The sequence below is a fragment of the Rhinolophus ferrumequinum genome, chromosome 17 (assembly GCF_004115265.2).
Source record: "Rhinolophus ferrumequinum isolate MPI-CBG mRhiFer1 chromosome 17, mRhiFer1_v1.p, whole genome shotgun sequence".
Classification (NCBI taxonomy): domain Eukaryota; kingdom Metazoa; phylum Chordata; class Mammalia; order Chiroptera; family Rhinolophidae; genus Rhinolophus; species Rhinolophus ferrumequinum.
This window is the reverse complement of record NC_046300.1, coordinates 33,465,046-33,480,656: the sequence shown is the minus strand read 5'-3', so window position 1 is coordinate 33,480,656 and position 15,611 is coordinate 33,465,046. Positions and strand designations below refer to the sequence as shown.

General features: G+C 40.1%; 1 protein-coding gene across 4 annotated transcripts in view; it reads right to left on the bottom strand.

Annotated features, from left to right (window-relative positions):
• Positions 1–15,611, bottom strand: part of TMEM108 (transmembrane protein 108) — a 471,148-nt gene that overhangs the window by 264,520 nt on the left and 191,017 nt on the right. For 2 of the 4 annotated variants that reach the window (XM_033132610.1, XM_033132613.1), the window contains exon 1: positions 2,262–2,360. The exons of 1 other annotated variant lie outside the window; for it this stretch is intronic. The gene's annotated coding sequence lies outside the window, so the exon portion shown is untranslated. Of the gene's footprint in view, positions 1–1,953; positions 2,065–2,261; positions 2,361–15,611 lie in introns of those variants that run through there. One more of the 4 variants, XM_033132612.1, reaches the window with a different exon arrangement.

The window sequence follows — 15,611 nt, the reverse complement described above, 5'->3', positions numbered from 1 at the left end:
AGGCTCTTATATTTACACAATGTGACACAGATCCTGCTCAAAGGACACTACTGCTTAGGCATGCAGGTCGGACTCTAATCTCTCTCATTCACTCTCTATCCTCTCTGTCCCTGACCCAGGGGACAGAAAGGAAGTGATTCTGTTGTTGCTTTGAAAGCAACACTAGTGGGCTTTTATTCAATCAGAGAATAAAACCTTGTCCTGTAGGTCACTGAGGCATGTTGCTTCCTTCAAAATGAACTAAGCCTGTCAATCTTCCTGTTTTCCCTGTGTAACCAAATAAGTGTTTCTCAACCTTTTCAAAACCCCCGACTCCCTTCCACAGGCTAAACATAAACATTGTCATGCCATTTGTGTAGTTTATATTTTAAAAACTGACATTTGAGAAAAATATGAAAGTATAGACCTTTCAAACTATACCACCTACCTCTCATTCAGAATTCCTTCCCCACCATCGCATATCAGCTAAAAAAACAAATCCCTGACAAATTTTTAAATTATTCCCATTAATTTGCTTTATGTTCCAAACTATCAGTTGACACTATATACTTCACTTTACTGGGGTCATTTGCTATATTCCCAACAAGATTTGTAGCAACTTCAACTTTTACTTTCATCCACCTCAGAAAAATCACCAAAAGTTGATTTGCTACAGCTGATAAATGTTAGTTCTGATCCCCTCCTAAAAAATTTAAATACCCCCTCTTCCGTTTGTTTTAACTTGACAAGTAAATTAATTTCTCAGCAAGTGTAGACATTTCACAAGTCTAGACATTTCACAGGCATGAGGTGTGTCTTAGATGTATGAACATTGTTTCCTAAAGAAACAAAACTTTGTAACGGGAAGGTAAGAGCAATAAACGGGCTTTGAAACAGTATCAGGATGTCTCCAAGGAATCAGATAAAGAGAGTCTTGTCCATCTCATACCAGAAAAAGTACTAAGTGGACTACAGTGAAACTCCAGAATACAGTAAAATCTTCTTACAGCTGACAGCTGAACCATTTCTTACTGAGTAGACTACCAGATGTCTCAAATAAATTACTTAACCAGTAGAAAATCGAAGGGACTTTTTATATTTCATTATAAAACGCATAGTATGTTCTTGTTACTGCCGGTCTGGGGAAAAAAGAAGGAGGGAGAGGCAGGGGATGCTTTACACACATCCTCCCGTTTTAAAGTATGACTTAAAAAAAGACAAACCTTCTGCCCCAACACACACCCAAATGGCTTTTGGTACCCAAATGGTCTTCTATAAACGCGCACTTTTCAAAGAATTAAGGAGGTCTGAATAGGTGTAATTTACACCCTGCCTTCCTTTCTCCCTACAGCCCATTAACATGCTGAAAATAAGTAATTACTCGCTTGGGCAGGCCCAGAAAAACCTTAGTTTACAGAGACTACCACCCCCTTCCCTTAAAAAACCCTGTCTTCTTGAAGAATAACCGTGTGATGGTCTGGTCTGCAGTTCACTGCAGGCATTTCCCTCTTCGCAATTTACCAGTCATCAGTTTCATTGTATCTGTAATTCCTTGTTGTAACCTCTCATTTAGACCTGTTCTACCAGAACCCAACTGCTTAAAAAAAAAAAAAATTTTTTTCCGCCTCTTAACGAATCTCTGGATTCCTTCGGCAGACTGAAAGCCTTAGATTTCGGTGCAACTCGAGTGAGAGAGCTCGCGTGCAGGTCCAGAGAAGCCTTTTGTGGGGCAGCACTTGGGCTCTGTCCACCCGTCCTGTCCCCCACCCCTGCCAGCACAGCTGCGTTAGGAATTTGGCTTCTCTCGCCGCCACTGGATTAGTTCGAGTCCCTCGGCTTGGCCAAAGTGACACTACATTTTTTTCCTTCGTTCTCACATGTGACAGGTCCCACTGCATTAAAGCCACCTTCACCCTGGCCGCAGCCCCCAACCGATGCCCGTGACACCCCAGTCCCACCACCCTCATCCTTTACCTGGGTAGGGGGCCGGTACCAGCATCCCTCCGGGCGGGAAACAAAGGCGGAGAAGGGGCTGCCAGGTGGGCAACTCCCCACGGGCGGACCCGTCTCCGGGGTGAGGATGATGGGGAGGAGCATTAGAGGGCAGGAGAAGAGAAACCGAGGCACCGAGTGGGGATGGCTGAGCCCAGGTCTGCATCCTACCCGAAGCAGGGCTCCCGGAGCAGGCGGACCCCAGACCTCCCCTGGCCCGCCCAGCCCGCCCCAGCCCGACCGCTAGCACCTGGCCGTGGAGAGGTGGGGGTCCACCCCGCAGCGCTTACCTCGGGAGAAGCGCTCCGGCTCCCTCCGACGGCTCGGGAGAAAGCCTCGCCGCACCCGCACGCGCACTCGCGCTCTCACGCCTTCACGCCCCCGCTCGCGCCCCTCCGACCAGGCTTTAGCCCGCCCCGGCCCTGTCCGTCAGCGTCCGCGAGAGCCAATCCGGTAGCGCCGAAGGACCAGCGCTGGTCACGTGGCCGGACCAACCAATCATCAAATTGCCCTCGGCAGCACCCTCTCCGATGTCCCTGGAGGTTCGGTTGCTACCGAATGGAGCGGGTGCGAGGCAGGCACAAAGGACTGAGTCTCTGTTTTCGGGGGCTTAGTGGCGCTCGATTGATGAATTGATATCTCAAATTCTAAATATGAATAGGATTTATCTAGCTGTCTTGTTAAAAGGCTGAATCTGATCCAGTAAGTTTAGAATGGGGACCAGAGATTCTGCCTTTCTAACAAGACCAGGTGATGATGATTCTCCTGGTCTGAGAACCACGCTCTGAGCAGCAAGATTTTAAGGGCACCTGTCAGAAAACGATGGTTATAACTCTTGCTCCCTGTTATCTACAAGTTTCGAGACCTTTTCTTTTCCTTCCTCCATTAATGCAAAGCATTCCAGTGAATGACTAAACATGGGGTGTCCTGGTGACGCTCATAGTTTGGACACCAGATGAGGGAACGTGTGTTTAATTCCCACGTTACCCACTTTGAATCTATGGGGCAGAAACCTGTGCCAATTTAATGGTTGAGTGTGGAAAATAGAAGTGGGGCCTGCACGCTCCTCCTAGACACATGGTCATCCTAAAGTATGGGGTATGAGTGTCTGGGGGGCACTGTGCTATACACTTGGCCAGAGAACAACATGGTTTCCGCTTTCTGGAAATTTACAATCTACACACGCAAACCCAGGAGGAAGCAAGCATATAGGAAAAACATGCAGAGCGCTAATGGTCTCAGTATCTTGGACAATTCAGGTATAAGCTAGAGAGTTTGTAAAATAACCTATCATAGAGATTTTAAAAATTGTCCAGATATCCTTCTGTCAGTAATTCCAGAGTCTGGAAGTCAGGAAGCGCAGTGCCTCTGCCATCTCTCAAACTTGACCTCAACCTAAGCACTTTTAGGCTGGCCAGCTAGAAACTTTGTTGTTCAGCATAGTCAAGCTCTTGTTATCTCAGTGGTGTACCAAAGTGATTCAAAGGTCTAAGTGCTAAATGCTCCAAAACTTTCTTTCCCTAGCTCTTCAGATCAGGTCATGTGACACAGCTTCAAGCACTTTTCTCTCACTATTTATCAAGGTGATCAAACTGCCACTTAGAGAAAAATTCACCTCTATCAATATGTCTTGGGCCTCTCTGCCTTACCGGCCCCAGAGTGAAGCCTGCTTAACAGTTTCAGACACTGTTCGTCATATCTCTATCAGAAATGGCATAGCCCAAAATTCAGAGTTTCAGGGACACTAGCACAACAATGGTTCTGGCTAGAGCAGGAGTAATGAAATATCTAGTCAAGAAAAATATGTTTGAAAGTCTCAAAGAAAGTTTCTTTTGCTATCATTAAACCAGTGGTTCTCACACCTGGCTGCACAGTAAAGCTTTTAAGGAAAGAGATTTTGGGGTCCTGTGCCTAGAGATTCAGATCTGGGTGAGGAGTGGAACCTGGGCAACTTTAGGCTGAAAAACTTCTACAAGTGATGTGTAGGCAGCCATGCTTGAGAACACCAGCATAAACTGCTAGATCGATGGACTCATTCTTTAACAAGGAAAAGTAAGCTCTGCAACACAAATCACTGATGACATAAAGACTCTGAAAACAGAGGAAAGTGGCCACATAATTTATGAGAATAGATTTTTAAAAAGAAAGAAAGGCCAAAAATAATTCATAAGTAATAAATACTCCAAAGACTATTCAGTGGAACAAATTGAAAAGCCAAGTCCATGACTAGGTTTAATTCCAGTTGATTAAGTAAATATTTCAAAAAGAACCTATTACCTTTTGCTCATCACACCAAATGGATCAAATCTCTGGTGATATCTTCACTTGTTTTATGCACTTCTTAACTAAATGCCAATTTCTATTTGAGCATTACTCGGAGTTATTCTCTGAGGCTTTTCCCAAAGTGTGCAACAGAATCACCTGGAGTATTTGCTAAAATGCGGATTCTCAGTCTGCCCCTTCCCCAAACCTCCTCTAGTAGCTCTCCTGTAACAATCTGGAAACCAATACTGGTTAAATTTGAGTCTAAGTTCCTGATACAGAACTTCTACATACTATAAGTATATATGTAAAATAGTTGTGCTATTAGTTTAGTTTGCCATGGTAACTAAATAAAAGAGGTGAGTAGATCTTAAAGAATTTGAAGAAAGTCTCAATTTTCTTTACTGGGGTTTTACCAAATTCTGTTATTTTGTGAAATGAAGTGATCAAGTGTCTGGATCTTGGAAAGCTATTGTTGCTCAGAATTTTCTATGGAGTTGTATTTGCTGTAGTGGAGTATGACCTAGTTTTTAAATGAATTAGTGAGGTCCCCTCAGAACACTCCGCCAACGATAGCCACCTTGTTCGAAAATGACTTTATTTGCCACATTAGAAATATGGAAGCCTGAAGTGTGAGCCTGCAAACTAGCTCCTCTCCTGCTTTGACACTTTTAAAAATATATTTCACAGCATTCAAATGGGGAAGAAATTTTTCTCACCTTATAAACTTGTAGCTTTATCTGCTGGGTAAAATAAGGACAGTTTCACTGATATTTAACTAGCATGAGTAATTTAAATCTTTAACTAGAAAAAAAAAATCTTTTTCTCTTTGAGAGTTTCATCATTCTAAAAAGAGGTAACAGGAAACAAAGAGATTCTTGCTTGAGGATCAGCATTTGAAAAAAGAACATCTAGGCTGGCATTCACTTTCTGTTTCTCAGCCTGCTTGCCTCACATATAACCTGGTTATTCTATCTCAGGAAATGGATATGTTAGTATCTGACAAAAATCATGAGTTAGCTTAAGCAATTCCCCCCACTCATTACCCCCCCAGAAATTGCTTAGCAAGAGATTTAGGTGTAATTGAAAAGAAAAGAAAGAGATAAGATATAAACTTCCACATCTCCAGAAATCCACCCATCTTTCTCCATTATAATTAGAACCCCTATAGGCTGATTTATCATTGCTAATTATGTTTTTATCTCTCTAGCAATAAATAGTTTCCCTAAACTTAATTGATTTCATTCATGAAGACCCACAGATTACCCAAGATTCCTGTCTCCATCTGTCATATAAACCCAACCAGGGTAACATCTTATATCCATGTATCTGTGTTTTAATAACTGGTACCTTTTCCCCCCATTTAGTGTAACTATGTACAGATTTAGCCTGACACACTGGACATTTTAAAGATATATCTATATTTATATTATCTATAAAAATGTAAATAGTTTTATATTTAAAAATATTTCAGATTTTAACGTGTGTATATAACAATGTTATATGCCCCTCTATACCTCCGCTAACTTAAGATATAAAACATTAATACAGTCAAAGCCCCCATGTACCCCTTCCAACAATTTGATTTTTCAGATGGAAATATCACACTTAGCAAGCTTAGCCACAAAGGAGAGAGTATAGTTTATAGAAGGAAATACCATATTGTATGCATATACTAGAAAACATAAACAGGCAAAATTCTTACAGAATAATATGTTTGGAAGTTCTAAACTGATATAGGAAAAAGATAGCAGAGCTAGAAATTCCATGTGGTCAAACTCCTGTGAGGGTAACTTATAGAAGACAACACAAGTAGTTTGGAGCAGAGATAGGTGAGGAATCTGGTCTCATTCATTCAATAAAACACTACATGGGTTCTGTCTTTTGGCTCATTTTAAGTTAAGTAAGCCATCACAATTCAAAATAAAGTGTTATACTACAACTGGTGCACACACCACTATAAGAAAGCACAAAGAAGGAGCACCATTTCTGATTGACGAAATCAGGGAAGGCTTTCTGCAAGAAGTGATGTCTGAACTGAATTCCCCAAAACTAGTAAGAGTTAACAACCAACAAAGTCCTAGAGGGAGGGTGTTCCATCCAGGCCTAGCAACAGCCCATACAAAAAGCACAAGAGCATGGAACATTAGGGAAGAGAAAGTAGTTTAGTTTTACTGGCTGTGAAAGGAAAAGGAGGATAATTGAAAGGTGAGGGAAAGACCAGAATTTGAGGATGGCAAATATGCGATATGCCATTCCTCTGTCCTCTAATCAATAATGGCATTCAACACTATTCTAGTGATTATTAATATGAATAGAATCTAGGACCAAATCCCAGCTCCTCCACTTACCAGTTGCATAAACCTGGACAATGTGGCCCTTGGAATAAATGATTGTACTGGATAAATGACTGGAAAGTTTTCTCATCTGTAAAATGGAAATAACGACAATAGAAATACCTGTCTCTTACAGTTGCTGATGAACTAATTAAATAATATAAAACGCTTAAGCAATGTTTGGCATGTAGTAACTGCTAAATAAATGTGGAAACAACCAAAGTGTCCTTCAATAGATAATTGGATGAAGATGATGTGGTATATATACACAATGGAATACGATTCTGCCATAAGAAAAGATGAAATAGTGCCATTTGTGACAACATGGATGGAACTTGAGATTATCATGCTAAGCGAAATAAGTCAGACAGAAAAAGTCAAGAACCATATGATTTCACTGATATGTGGAATATAAAACTGAAAGCAACAGGAGCAAGACAAACAAACAAAGAAACAAAAACTCATGGACACAGACAATAATTTAGTGGTTACCAGAGGGTAAGGGGGGAGAAGGCGTGAGGTGGGAGATGAGGATAAATGGGATCAAATATATGGTAATGGAAGGAGAACTGACTCTGGGTGGTGAACACACAATGTGATACATAGATGATGCATTACAGAATTATACACCTGAAACCTATTAGCTTTACTAACCATTGTCACCCCACTAAACTTTAATTAAAAATATCAATCAATCAATCAATCAATCACAAAAGAAAGAAAGATTAACTAGTATTAATCTATTATTAATAGTACTCTCCTGAACCTGGATGTGGCCCCAGACTCCTTATCCACACAGTGTTACTGGTTTCCCACCTTAACCACTGAGAAGTGGCACTCAGGGGGGAAGCCTCCTGCCCCGTCCTGGTGCCTGACACAGCTCTGATTTAGAGCTCTACCTCCCAGTGCCACTCATCCATGCTAATTTGTAACTACATTTAAGCAAGTTCTCTATGATGAAATGTCCCTCTCAGTTCAACACCAAGTCACAAAAACTAGCTGCTGACCCACTAAATATTTTCTTGAAAATTAACGAAAAAAATTATTTGCACTGTTTTTTTTTTGTAAATTTTAATAAAGCACATCATACTCTAAGTACTTTGAACTGTTTGTCCCTCAGATGCATTACTTCTCAATTGTTCACACTCAAGTTAATATACCATTTAATGTTATGTTTCCCAGAATTCAGAGCACTGTTCCTATCACCTCGCCGTTCCTATGCAGAAGGGCTTAGCATCCTCTATGAAGAGGTACTACTGGGGCATGTGTCTTCCAGCAAATGAGTCCTCAAACTTCTTAAAAGTAATTCCTGGGCCTGGGATGGCTTTCATGAATGCATTCATTCCCACTCAGAAACACCTCTGGGATTGTCTGTGGTCGGTCAGAACTAGACCAGGTGCTGAGGACACAGAGTCAAGCATCAGGCATGGTTTCCACCAAGAGGAAGCTTACTGTCCTCTGCCTCTGCTTCAAGTCCTACCCTCTAGTCTAAGAAGCTTTGCTGGCCCTGGGGTGGACACTGTTGGTGCCCCATCAAGATCCCCTTAGATCCCTTTCTCGGGCTCTGTGCACGCATCCCCAGCCTCCACTCTCCACTATATTCTTCAGGGGATTACGTTTGACACTGGAGCCACCTCACCTATGTAGAACTGAAAGTGCCTGAGAGTGACACCACCCTGTTGGGCAGCCCCTAGTCAATGACTAGCAGGTGTAAATGTACAAACCCTCAGCTCTTTGCCTCAAAGTGCGACAAACTCTGTGGTGTAATTTACACTCCAGACATCCCCACAGATCAGGCTGAGTCTGTTGTTTGAAGCCCCACCTTTGCTTGGCTCTCATGAGTTCCTCCTAGGAGCACTTCCTTTACAGATCGCTAGCACCTGAGTGCTTGGCTCAGGCTCTGCTTCTGGGGGATCTCAACCTACGGCCACCCATGTGCTTATTGTGAAGGTGTAGCATTTATCACACTATATTTACTTAGTCTAAGTCAAATGAAGTGATATACTCTATATTGTAAGTTGCATGAGGACAGAGACCATGATTCATTCATCTTTGAAACCCCCAGGTCATGACATACAGTGGGAGCTCAGTAAATCTCTGTTGAATTGACTTGAGCTGAAATGTCTCTGGCATGACTCATCACACCATCTCCACCCTCACCAGTTACTTCTCTGATTTTATCCCGACCTCTCATCTCTCGATAACTCAGCTCCAGCCACATTAGCCTTCTTAACTGTTCCTCAAATATACTAAGCCTGCTCTTGTCTCTGGCCGGAACACTGTGCCTCATGCCCACCTTGCATCTGCAGGGCCCTCCCTCACACACCTAACTGAGGTTTCTGCTCAGAGGACTTCTTGACAAAGAGAACTTCCCAGGTCCAGTGACTCAAAGCAGCGCTCCCTCCTACTCTGTTCCTGTCTAACCCAGACTCTCTCGACCAGGGTTCCACGAGAGTATGAAGCACCACAGAAAATGATTTCAGTGACTATTTTCTCCCATCTCCCAAGGATGGTACACAACTGGTATCATTCTAGCTGTATAGGAGAGAAGTTAATTCATCATCTGTAAATGGTACCTTAGGGCATGAGAGCTTAATCCTTTGGGAGACCTGCTCGAGAAAGGCTGCTCTAAACTATCATCCTTCATGTTCTTTTCTTCTTAGCTCTTATTAACATTTGACAAATTATTTCTTTGTTGTCTCCCTACCCCTCCCCTCACTAGAATATAAATTAGATCCTGGTTCCTGCTTATCTGGTGTCTACAACTGGTACCTAACAGGCACTCAAAGAATACGTGTTGAATAAACTTCACAGGATAGATGTGTGTTACAACTTTTGACATAAAAACTTTTCAGTTGTAAAAACAATCCATGTTAAAACTGCTCCATACAGAAAAATGTGTATTGTAGATTACCCCAGTGAAAAGATGAGACAGAAAATGTTAAATGACAGTGGGAAAGCTGAAAAAAAATGTGTCCAGATAATAACAAGGGAAGGCTTTAATTATCCAAACACGAAGTAACTAACTGCTCAATCAGGACGGGAGATGGGATGGAGGTGGGCAGTGGGCTGCGTGTTAATAAATTGAGGATGGCTTTCTCAATAGACAGGAAGAGAAATAGAGGGAACTTCCATCTTAAACAGGATCAGAAATGGATCCAAGAGATTGCTGTGGGTGAACCATTAAGCAAAAATTAATAACATAATTAAATTCTCCATCCTCGTGGGACAGGGGAAAACCAAGAAACCCATCCCGCACACTCTAGATTTTTGAAAAGGGAAATGTGGTAACTACAGGCCCCATGTAGGAGACGACTGAAAGGAAGGACTTTAAAAAGTCAATAACACACAAGAAAAGCCTATATAACTTTTTGTTGTTGTTGGCTATCCATAAAATACACATATCAAGAAACGAAAGTAACAAGTGTTAGAGGTAGGAGCTAAAAAGAGAACTGTTAAAGCCATATAAATTATCAGAGAAAAGGGAAGGCAATTCCCCAAAAGTGGTAAGGGAGTTTTACGTGAAGAAAATAATGCAACCCAATCAATTATAAATGAGGAGAATAATAACTATAACAAAGACACTTTGAAGAGCACCTTGCAAAGGTCCCTAAAACCAATAAAAAGAGATTATTTTAACATGTCGAAGGAGAAAGTCACTCAAAGAAGAAGTGGAATCCTTTGATCTTGGTGGGACAAAGAATTTGCTCAAGAATGGAAAGGGGCATATTTCATAGGTAGAATTATTGCTGCAATTTAAGATACTGAAAGAATAATATGGAGACTTCCTTTCCTACGATATCCACACAGATGGACTAGTTAGAACTACTTGATTGTAACAGTGACCATGTACTCAGGATACTTTGCAAGACTGAACAAAATCAATGTGGGCAAACCATCAGGACTGAGAGATGCAGAATCTGCTGACTCAAATGGGTGATTTCTACAGTCTATATACAAATATGCAGCTGCTGCCTATTCATGTAAAGGGGTTCAGAAGAGACCTGAAAAAAGGTAATCCCAAGGATTGTTTTTGTTAAAATCTTTAACAATTTTTAACCTCAATTATAGGCCTCATGACTTTGCCTGACTTAAAATAACTTAATGAAATAGCTGGACCTGACACGAATTACAAGTGGCCATATTCTTTCTCGTTTCTTATCTCTCTTGACATAAACAACCAATTATGAATTTATTGGCCAATTACACTTAAAGTTACAGGTTTCAGACAAACTGAAAGCCTGACACACAGTAAGCCTTCAGTAAATGTTACCTGCTTTAAAATGGATTGTTCAGTAAATAAATAAAAAGTTAAACAACCAAAACATAGAAATAAAATTAATTTTATTAATCAATATCACCCCAATATATTTAATAAAATTAAAAAAAATAATTCCAGACTTTCTATCCCCCCTTTATTTTCTTTCTTTTTTGTACTGGGCTTCCCATGAAATTCCATCGGACATCTCCTGCTATATCAGCATCAGTCCTCTGACAAAATTTCCTAACAAGGGACCCAAGAATATGGCCCTCATATATTCTTATAGCTATTTATGCAGAGGAGCTCTTATGGCAATAATCTATCCTGAGAGGATCTCGGAGTAGCTAACGCCCTATTCTCCCATTGGGGAGAATAGTCGTTTTCTGTGTTCAAAGACAAAAAAAAAAAAAAAAAAAAAAGATTCATTTTCTCTTCGCTTGAACCCTCTCCCCAATGTTATAATTGCCTGTGCTTCCAAACCTTAGAAATGGTTTCACAGAGGGCTCTGGACCCAGTCCTCTGCTTTTGCCAAGGATTTTGATTTCCATAGACCAAGATGTCTCCCCTCTGCCACATGTCCTCAACATATACATTTCTTATTAAAACCTCAAACTGAGACCAATGTTTCCCACCTCAGAAAGATCATTAGAAATGAGCTTCAGAGAAATACTTTACTAATTCCCTTTAGTTTGCTCCTACATTGTCTTTCTGCTCTAAATATCATGATAGCCATTATCAAGAGTCCCATCTCCCAAGTTTGGGGTCAGCACAGCTCCTCTGAGCTCCCATAGCGACCTTGCACGTCCCCTAACATGGCGTCTATCACACTGTGTTACAATCGGCTATTCAGTGATTCATGACCCCCACTAGACTAAGTTCTGTGAGGGCAGGGACCATTTCTATATGGTCCTTCATTGGAACAAGAACAATGGCCCCGGGAACAATGCCTGGTTGTAGAGTAGGTATTCAGTAATCATTTGTTCTCATTCTCGGAACATTCCCTTTACTTCAGAATCTCTGCTGATTCTGCTCTGAACTGGTGAATTGCCTTTACCCGTTCGTCAGGTATAGACTAATATTCTAATAGTTCTGTATTAATTCTATAAATATTCTAAAAATTCTATAGACTAAGAAACTAATATTCCTTTCTGATTCTTTTCCTTTCTGGGCTCCATGTTCTCTCTGCTAATCCGTGCATATATAAATATTTAAATTCCTCTCAATTCTTTTTTCCATTCTCATATGTCTTCCTTTCCCCTTGCTAATTTTAACACGATCATTAAACCTAGATAGTGCTGCTTCACATATGAGCAACTGATATCTTGTACACATTACCAGTGATTGTGTCAATAGTTGTAAATCCTAACAAGTAAGAAAGCAATAGAAGAGACTCATGATATTCCATTCCTTTACAGTGCAATTTTCCTAATTCTAACTAGAAATTGCCTTTCCCACGAATTTTTCTATCATCACATCTCATTTACTTTCAAAACACTACATCAGTGGGTCTCGAGCTTGAGTGTACATCAGAACCACCTGGAGAGCTGACAAAATAAAAACAAAATTATTAGGGCTCACCCCTAGAGACTCATTCAGTAGGTCTGGGGTGAAGGTCTTTTAACAAGCTCCTAGGTGACACTGCCTAAGGACCACACTTTAGAATCACTGCACTGTGTCATTATATGACAAACTCAAACAAAATATAAGAAAAAGTCATTAATAAATTCTTCCAAATCTATGTACAAAAGAATTGCTCTCTATGATTGGTTATGTGATAACTGTGAGTTTTGGGACCAAAGGAGTAACATCATTCAGGATGTCAATCCAATGTGACACTATGATCAGCCCATTGTTGATTGTGAGCCCATTGTTGACTAGCACGCAAAAGAAATATACATTTTTTTTTTCCAATAAAACTTTGTTACTGGTTACTAAAATTAGAGAAAACTACAATGGCCCTAGGAAAAGTTGATGGAAAGCAAGAGTTCCACCAGACTGAAAGCTGCCTTATAAGGCCCAATGAAAGAAGGGGAGAGCATTTTTCATTTCAGAATGGTTAAAGCTAAGAAATGGGACAATCGAAGCCTCTAGCATCAGGAGCAGTACAGATACGTAGGTTGATCACCCAATTCTGAAATCCTGGAATGCAGAGAGGCCTTTGAGACTTGAGCTTAAGGAGATCCATGAAGGAAGTATTATACTACTTTATTCAGTGGGTGTAATTTGTAGTACTCATAATCCCTGAGAATGATGGAAGGAAAATAAAGATACTCAAAATATATTTTGTCAAGTAGATGAATGATAAAACCAGGAATTGTTAGCTTTTTGTGGTTCACAGAAGGTAGGAATGCTTACCTATCACACATCCCCTACTGCAGCCTTTGGTAAAAGAATATGGTAAATACTCCTGGAGTTTTGCCTTGTAAAGCAGTTCTTTTTTTTTTTTTTTTTTTTTTTTTTTTTTTTTTTTTTATTGTAATAAGTTTGTTTTTATTTAAACATTCAACATATTTTTCCATCATATATTCAGTGTCCTATTTAATATGACACTCGAGTTCACATTTATTGGAAGAACATTTTTTTTTTTTTTTTTTAATTTATTGGGGTGACAATTGTTAGTAGAATTACATAGATTTCAGTTGTGCAGTTCTGAATCACATCATCCATAAATCACACTGTGTGTTCACCACCCAGAGACAGCTCCCCTTCCATCACCGTACATTTGATCCCCCTCACCCTCATCCCCCACCCCCCAACCCCCTTACGCTCTGGTAACCACCAAATTACGTTCCCCAGATTAATTTTCAAACCCCGTGGCCATCCTGTGGTCACCGACTGCCCTCCAATCCCCTCACCCTCCCCCCCACCCCCCACTCCCCCCGCCCATCTAGCAACCCTCAGTTTTTCCTCATTGTCTCCCAGTTTCTGATTAGTTCATTCACTTATTCTTTTCTTTAGAATCCGCAAATAAGTGAGATCATATGGAACTTATCTTTCTCTGTCTGACTTATTTCACTTAACATAATGTTCTCTAGATCCATCCATGTTGTTGCAAATGGTAAGATTTCTTTCTTCCTTATGGCTGCATAATACTCCATTGTATAAATGTACCACAGTTTCTTAATCCAATCATCTACCGATGGGCATTTTGGTTGTTTCCATGTCTTAGCTATTGTGTATAGTGCTGCAATAAACATAGGAGTGCATAGAGATTTTTGAATTGAAGTTCTGGATTTCTCCGGATAGATACCTAGGAGTGGAATTACTGGATCATAAGGTAGTTCCATTTTCAGAATTTTGAGATACCTCCATACTGTTTTCCATAGCGGCTGCACCAGTCTGCAATCCCACCAACAGTGCACAAGCGTTCCCTTTTCTCCACATCCGCGCCAGCACTTGTTGTTTGTTGATTTATTGATGATAGCCATTCTGACTGGGGTGAGGTGGTATCTCATTGTGGTTTTTATTTGCATTTCTCTGATGGTTAGTGAGGTTGAGCATTTCTTCATATGTCTGTTTGCCATCTGAATGTCCTTTTCAGAAAAATGTCTCTTCAAGTCCTCTGCCCATTTTTTAATTGGATCGTTTGTTTTTTTGGAGTTGGGTTGAGTAAGTTTTCCATAGATTTGTGATATTAATCCCTTATCAGATATATCACTGGCAAATATCTTTTCCCATTCAGTAGGATCCCTTCTTGTTTTATTGATGGTTTCCTTTGCTGTGAAAAAACTTTTTAGTTTGATATAATCCCACATGTTTATTCTTTCTCTTAGTTCCCTCGCGCGAGGGTGTATATCAGTAAAAATCTTACTCCGGGTAATGTCTGAGAAGTTTCTTCCTATATTTTCTTCTAGGTATTTTATGGTTTCAGACCTTACATTTAAGTCTTTAAGCCATTTTGAATTTATTTTTGTATATGGTGTAAGGAGGTGGTCCAACTTCATTTTTTTGCATGTGTCTGTCCAGGTTTCCCAGCACCATTTATTGAATAGACTGTCGTTACTCCATCGTACATTCTTGCTTCCATTGTCGTAGATTAAATGGCCATATAGGCGTGGATTTATTTCTGGACTCTCTATTCTGTTCCATTGATCTATGTGTCTGTTTTTATGCCAGTACCATGCTGTTTTGATTACTGTAGCCTTGTAGTATAATTTGAAGTCAGGTATTGTTATACCTCCCACTTTGTTCTTATTTCTCAAGATTGCCTTTGCTATTCGGGGTCTTTTATGGTCCCATATAAATTTTAGGATTATATGTTCTATTTCTGTGAAAAACGACGTTGGCAGTTTGATAGGAATTGCATTGAATATGTATATTGCCTTAGGCAGTATGGACATTTTAATTATATTAATTCTTCCTATCCATGAACATGATATGTGTTTCCATCTATTTATATCTTCCTTCATTCCTTTCATCAGTGTCTTATAATTTTCTGAGTATAGATCTTTTACTTCTTTGGTTAAATTTATTCCCAGGTATTTTATAGTCTTTGGAGCGATTGTAAATGGGATTGTTTTTTTAATTTCTCCTTCTGATGTTTTATTATTGGTATATACAAATGCAACTGATTTCTGAATATTAATTTTGTATCCTGCCACTTTACTAAATTCATCTATCAGCTCTAATAGCTTCTTGGTGGAGTCTTTAGGGTTCTCTATATATAGTATCATATCATCTGCATACAATGATAACTTTACTTCCTCCTTACCAATCTGGATGCCTTTTATTTCTTTTTCTTGTCTGATTGCTGTGGCAAGAACTTCCAGAACTATGTTGAA